The 7,498-nt window shown below is 49.3% G+C and overlaps 1 pseudogene; it reads right to left on the bottom strand.

Annotated features, from left to right (window-relative positions):
* Window positions 1-5,798: 5,798 nt before the first annotated feature.
* Window positions 5,799-6,288, bottom strand: LOC140406804 (cytochrome c oxidase assembly factor 5 pseudogene; annotated as a pseudogene).
* Between the last annotated feature and the right edge of the window lie 1,210 nt (window positions 6,289-7,498).

Here is a 7,498-nt window from a genome sequence, read left to right as displayed (position 1 = left end):
CCAGTTTTAGACTCCCCTACCTTTGGGAAAAGATGTTGACTATCTACCTTATCTATGCCTCTCATTATTTTATAGACCTCTATAAGATCACCCCTAAGCCTCCTACGCTCCAGGGAACAAAGTCCCAGTCTATCCAGCCTCTCCTTATAACTCGAACCATCAAGTCCCGGTAACATCCTAGTAAATCTTTTCTGCACTCTTTCTAGTTTAATAATATCCTTTCTATAATAGGGTGACCAGAACTGCACACAGTATTCCAAGTGTGGCCGTACCAATGTCTTGTACAACTTCAACAAGACGTCCCAACTCCTGTATTCAATGTTCTGACCAATGAAACCAAGCATGCCGAATGCCTTCTTCACCACCCTGTCCACCTGCGACTCCACCTTCAAGGAGCTATGAACCTGTACTCCTAGATCTCTTTGTTCTATAACTCTCCCCAACGCCATACCATTAACTGAGTGGGTCCTGCCCTGATTCGATCTGCCAAAATGCATCACCTCACATTTATCTAAATTAAACTCCGTCTGCCATTCGTTGGCCCACTGGCCTAATTGATCAAGATCCCGTTGCAATCCTAGATAACCTTCTTCACTATCCACTGTGCCACCAATCTTGGTGTCATCTGCAAACTTACTAATCATGCCTCCTAAATTCTCATCCAAATCATTAATATAAATCACAAATAACAGTGGACCCAGCACCGATCCCTGAGGCACACCACTGGTCACAGGCCTCCAGTTTGAAAAACAAGCCTCTACAACCACCCTCTGTCTTCTGTCGTCCAGCCAATTTTGAATCCAATTGGCAACCTCACCCTGGATCCCGTGAGCTTTAACGTTCTGCAACAACCTACCATGCGGTACCTTGTCAAAGGCTTTGCTAAAGTCCATGTAGACAACGTCTACTGCACTGCCCTCATCTACCTTCTTGGTCACCCCCTCAAAAAATTCAATCAAATTTGTGAGACATGATTTTCCACGCACAAAGCCATGCTGACTGCCCTGAATCAGTCCTTGCCTCTCTAAATGCTTGTAGATCCTGTCTCTCAGAATACCTTCTAGCAACTTACCTACTACAGACGTTAGGCTCACCGGTCTGTAGTTCCCAGGCTTTTCCCTGCTGCCCTTCTTAAACAAGGGCACAACATTCGCCACTCTCCAATCTTCAGGCACCTCACCTGTGGCTGCCGATGATTCAAATATCTCTGTTAGGGGACCCGCAATTTCCTCCCTAGCCTCCCACAACATCCTGGGATACATTTCATCAGGTCCCGGGGATTTATCTACCTTGATGCGCTTTAAGACTTCCAGCACCTCCTCCTCTGTAATATGCACACTTCTCAAGACATCACTATTTATTTCCCTTAGTTTCCTAACATCCATGCCTTTCTCCACCGTGAATACCGATGAGAAATATTCATTCAGGATCTCACCCAACTCTTGTGGCTCTGCACATAGATGTCCTTGTTGATCCTTAAGAGGCCGTACTCTGTCCCTAGTTACTCTTTTTCCCATATGGTCTGGTCCTGCCCCAGACTTGTGGAGTACTGGACAGCCTTCTTCGAGGCAATGTCCAAGGTGGTGGGGGTGAGGGTGGAGCCATGCCCGTAAGTGGCGGTCTTCGGGGTTTCAGACCAGCCAGATCTATTCCTGGGGAGGAGGGCGGACACCCTTGCCTTTGCCTCGCTGATCGCCCGCCGTAGAATCCTGTTTGGCTGGTGGTCAGCAGCACCACCCAAAGCTGCAGACTGGCAGTCCGACCTCTCAGAATCTCTCCAAATGGAGAAAATCAAATTCGCCATCCGAGGGTCAGACGACAGCTTCCACAGAACGTGGGAGCCATTCACCCAATTGTTCCGAGACCTGTTTGTGACCAACAAACAAGCAGAAGAATAGCCAGGTAGCCAGGAACCAGGGGAAAGCAGCCAAAGCATGAGAGGGAGAGATAGACCGGGAGTTGGGGGGGGACAGCTAAATCTAAGAGGAAGGAAAGGCGAGCCACAGTTCGGGGGGGGGGGGGGGGGGGGGGAGGCAGGAGCGGGGAGAGGGGGGTAGAGGGAAGAGACGGAACAATAGAGGAGAGCCAGGGAGGGTGAGGGGGGAGGCTGGGAAACGTTAACAAACTTAACGTCCACAGGAACAGAGAAAACGGGGAAGACGGGAGGGCTGCAGAAGCGGAAGTGCGCAGAAGCGGAATGAGACAACAACGGCAGCGAACTCCGTCTGGGGGAAGCAAGGGACGACAACACCACGAACAGATGCCTGCTTATGTGTGTGAATAATTTTGCCAAGTGTACAGAGCTGCTGCTGTTGAGCGGGGGCATAATACCATCCGATGACTTCTCAGGGAAAATTAAAATGTCAGCAGCAGCAGCGAACCATAGGGGAGTGGGGGTGAGTGCTCCGTTGGGAGGGTGTGGGAAGACTGAGGCGCGTGGGGTCACGTCTAGTCAATTGCTATTGTATATTCTCTTTTTGCACTATGTTAATGTTCACTCTATTTTGCTGTGTTAGGATTATTACTATTTATTATGAAAAACTTTGCTAAACTTTAATTTTAAAAATATATTTTTTTTTTAAATTCCTCCTCATCATGTGCCAGGCTCAGTCTAATTCAATTTAAGGTGGTCCACCGGGCACACATGACGGCAGCGAGAATGAGCAAGTTTTTTGGGGTAGAAGACAGTTGTATGCGGTGCAAGGGCAGCCCAGCAAAACCATGTCCACATGTTTTGGGCATGCCCAGAGCTTAGAGAGTTCTGGCAATGGTTCGCGAGGGCAATGTCCAAGGTGCTTAACACACGGGTGGTGCCGAGTCCAGAGATAGCGATCTTTGGAGTGTCAGAAGACCCACAAGTTCAGGGGGCGAAAGAGGCCGATGTCTTGGCCTTTGCCTCCCCTGTAGCCCGGAGAGATGGATTTTATTAATGTGGAGGGACTCGAAGCCCCCGAGTGTAGAGACTTGGGTTAACAACGTGGCTGGGTTTCTCAGCCTCAAGAAAATAAAGTTTGCCTTAAGAGGGTCTACGCTAGGGTTCTCTCGGAGGTGGCAGCCGTTCGTCAAATTTCTCGGGGAGAATTAAAATGTCAGCAGCAGCAGCAATTCGCAGGGGGGGGGTGCGGTGAGAGCTTCATTGGGATGGTGTGGGAAGACTGAGTCGCGTGGGGTACCTACAATACTCCCACTGGGCGGCAATGGCAGAAAGAGTGAGGGAATGGGTACACGAACCCGACACAGATTGGGTACAAATGGAGGAAGCATCCTGTAAAAGAATGACCCTCCGGGAAATGGCTACAGCAGCACTCCCATCCTCCTTAGCAAGATACACAACAAGCCCAGTGGTAGCTGTCAGGCTGAGAACGTGGACCCAGTTGAGACAACACTTCGGGATTACTAAAATATCCCCCATGGTCCCCAGATTCCCCACAGTCATGCTAGATACCACCTTCAAAAGATGGAAGCGGGACGGGGGCATACTGACGGTCGGGGACTTCTACTAGGGCGCAGACTGGCGACACTGGACGAACTGATGAGGAAGTGGAAACTAGCAAAAGGACAGGAAATGAGATATCTCCAAATAAAACACTTGCTCTGCAAAGAGACAGTAGGGTTCCCTGGGGCTCCAGAAAACACACGACTAGAGGACCTGATAGGCACAAGCAGCAAGAAGGGGGGGCTATGTGGGAAAATATACGAACAACTACTGGAGCGAGACCAGACAAAAATGGGAGGACAAACTGGGGACAGATGTAGGGTTGGGACTATGGAGCGAAGCACTGAGGAGGGCTAACTCCACCTCCTCCTGCGCAAGGCTAAGCCTAATGCAGCTCAAAGTGGTGCACAGAGCACACCTGACCAGAACCCGAATGAGCAGGTTCTTCCCAGAGGTGGAGGATAAATGTGAGCGGTGCTAGAGGGGTCCGGCCAACCACGCCCACATGTTTTGGGCTTGCCCCAAGCTTGCTGGGTTCGCGACAGCCTTCTCCGAGGCAATGTCCAAGGTTGTGGGGGCGAGGGTGAAGCCATGCCCAATAATGGCAATCTTCGAGGTATCGGAGCAGCCAGAGTTACACATGGGGAAGAGGACCAACGCCCTTGCTATCGCTCTCCTAATCGCACGCCGGAGAAGCTCTGCTGGCGATCGGCAGCACCACCCAAAGCCGCAGACTGGCTCGCTGACCTCTCAGAATTTCTCCACCTGGAGAAGATTCAGTACGCCACCCGAGGGTTGGAGGAAGGCTTCCTGGAAACTTGGGGGCTGTTTGCCGGCTTGTTCCAAAACCTGTTCGAGGCCAGTAACGAGGAGTAAGATAAGAATAAAAAAACAGGGTAGATGAGGAACCTAAGGACTGTGCAACCTGGGGGGGGGGGGGGGGGTGGGGGGGGGGGGGGGTGCAGCGGGGCAGGGGGAAACTATATACCGATCCAGACAGCAGCAAAATGTACATAGGGCCAGTTAAACAAAGGGCAAAATAAATCTCTTCGTATAATACAGTAAGAAAAATGTAATGGATATATACAACTCTTTATAAATGTGAGAAACGCCAATAAAAAGATTTCAACAAAGAAAAAGAAAACATGACAACATGACAAAATGGTGCACACCCTCCCACGCCGCATAACCTTGCAATCATCACAGGAAATCAGGATAAATTTTCAAGCCAAGATCGGGTGCGCACCAATGTATCTCCCCCTCAACTCTAGCAGGGACAACAGCATCAATGAACCAATACACACTCACATCTTTTTAACAGCAGCCAGTTTGAGAGCAGTGCCATAGATTTTGGGTTTTGCTGGGCTGGACAGTTGTTGTAGTGACTTTACAAATAGTTGAGCAGCTTCTGAGTTTTCTTCATTCAGTTCTCTGATCTGTTCAGATTCTGGAATCATACTCAGAAGATCAGTGTTCAGAGCTATTTCGGGTGTGTATAGGTCTAAAAACATTTTTCTTGTTTTAGGCAGGAGTTCGCCACAAGGTGGCTTCATCGTGCCCTTCAGAATTTTATTTTGAATGAAAGAAGGTGTCTCTTATTGTCTGATTATTTTGAACAATTCTAGTTTTTTATTTAGAAAATATTTTATGAAGGCAGTTATAATTATAACAACTTTAAACATTAGGTTTCAACAAGAATAAAGCAATATACACCTCCAGAACCCCCCACCAGCCCCCCGGAGCGAACCGGTGGTTCCCTCATATCGGTGCCCACACCAACGCCCCTCCAACCCCATGTGCTGCCGCCACTGTGCCCACACCCTCAAGGCTACCACTACTACCAGGCTTGTGGAGTATCTAGACGGCAAGAACAATAGAGGTGCCGTTAACAGCACCCCCAAGTGGGGTGGCATGTGGCGCAGTGATTAGCACTGGGACTGTGATGCTGAAGACCCAGGTTCGAATCCTGGCTCTGGGTCATTGTCTGTGTGGTGTTTGCACACTCGCCCCATGTCTGTGTGGGTTTCACCCCCACAACCCAAAGATGTGCAGGTTAGGTGGATTGACCATGCTAAATTGCTCCTTAATTGTAAAAAAATAATTAGGTACTCTAAAATTATTTTATTTTTTAAATTTTAAAACCGTGCCCCCAAGCTCGTGTCTTTACCTGAGGCCGTCTCCATTCGCTCTCAAACCGACTCCTCTCCCACTACCCACTTCCTGACCATTGCTTTATTCGCCGCCCAATAATAATTTATAATATTCGGAAGTGCCAGCCCCCCTTTATTAATTCTCATATAAAAGAGAACAGTCAAACATTAAATGATTTTCCAAATCAATTGAGAGTACTACTGTTTATACATCATTCAAAAAGTGTCATCCAAAACCATAAATATAATTCAGTTCTGCAGCATTCCTCTATCACAGTATTCTGCAGCATTCCTTTTCTTCCTCTGAACCGAGTTCTGTTATCCAGCATTGATCTTTTACATTCAAAGAAAGTAACCTGTAATGCCTTGCAATGTCCTTCTTTTAAGCATTGTTTTGGTGTCTTTCCTTCCTTCAGCACACAGTCGTGATTCAGCAAGCAGGCCCTCAGGTCCTCCCTCACCTTAGCACACGCTCTGCCGTCCTCCTCCTTCTCTTCATAATATTTAGGCATCACCGTGCGTCTGGGCAGTGAACACAAGGGCCCGCAAACCTCCGGAAGTGTCGGCCTGCTCCTCCGAATATTCTAGAACGGGTTCAACAGAACATTTTCTTATTCACGACACTGAGGGTATTAACGCACAATTTTCCTTACTTCCTCCTCTACCCGCTGAGTGCTGGGAAAACCGATACGTCAACGGGGCGATTCCCCGCATTTGCTTTTTTAAAGAACGCCTTGGGGTTAAAAATTGGAAGGCACTGAAAGACGAACAATACCTCGGGAGGACCGTCATTTTCACTGTCTGTACCAGCCCCGCCAATGACAGCGGGAGCGCATCCCACCTCCGAAAGTCCCCCCTCATCTGCTCTACCAAATTCAGCTTGTGCAGCTGCTCCCACTCTCGCGCCACCTGGATACCCAAATACCGAAAGCTCCCCCCTACCATCTTGAACAGCATCTCCCCCAATCTCTTCTCCTGCCCCTCGCCTGAATCGCAAAGACCTCAATCTTGCCCATATTCAATTTATACCCTGAGAACCGATCGAATTCCCCTAATATCCCCATAATCCCTCCAATCGCCTCCAACGGGTCTGAAATGTATGGAAATAAATCATCTGCGTAGAGCGAGACCCGGTGCTCTATCCCATGCCAGACCCCCGATGTTCTCAATGCCATTGCCAACAGCTCTACAGCCAGGGCAAACAGCAGTGGGGAAAGTGGGTACCCCTGCCTAAAATAATCTGAATTCACCCCATTTGTCTGCACACTCGCCACCGGTGCCTGATACAACAACCGGACCCAGTCCACAAATCCCTGCCCAAACCTAAACTGCCCCAGGACCTCGCAAGAATATTCCCACTCCACTCGATCAAAGGCCTTCTCTGCGTCCATGATAACCATGACCTTTACCTCTCGTCCCTCTGGAGGCATTATGATCGCATTAAGTAACCTCCTGATGTTGGCCGCCAGATGCCTCCCCTTCACAAACCCATCTGGTCCTCCCCTATCACCCCTGGCATACAATCCTCGATCCTCAAGGCCAAGATCTTAGCCAATAGTTTTGCATCTAGATTTAGCAGGGAAATCGGTCTATATGACCCATATTGTTCCGGGTCTTTATCCCGCTTTAGAATGAGGGAGATCGACACCTGCAACAATGTCGAGCGGAGTACTCCCAGCTCCTTTGCCTCGGTAAATGCCCTGACCAGCAGCGGTCCCAATACCCCCGAGAACTTCTTGTAAAATTCCACTGGGTACCCATCCGGACCTGGGGCCTTACCAAATTGCATCGTCTCCAGCCCCTCCACTATTTCTACAAGCCCAATTGGGGCCCCAGGCACTCCACCAACTCCTCATCCACCTTCGGGAACTCCAACCTCTCTAGAAACCGCCTCATCCCCTCCACCCCAGCT

Source organism: Scyliorhinus torazame, chromosome 2 (genome assembly GCF_047496885.1).
Source record: "Scyliorhinus torazame isolate Kashiwa2021f chromosome 2, sScyTor2.1, whole genome shotgun sequence".
NCBI lineage: Eukaryota > Metazoa > Chordata > Chondrichthyes > Carcharhiniformes > Scyliorhinidae > Scyliorhinus > Scyliorhinus torazame.
This window is presented reverse-complemented; position numbering and strand designations above follow the sequence as displayed.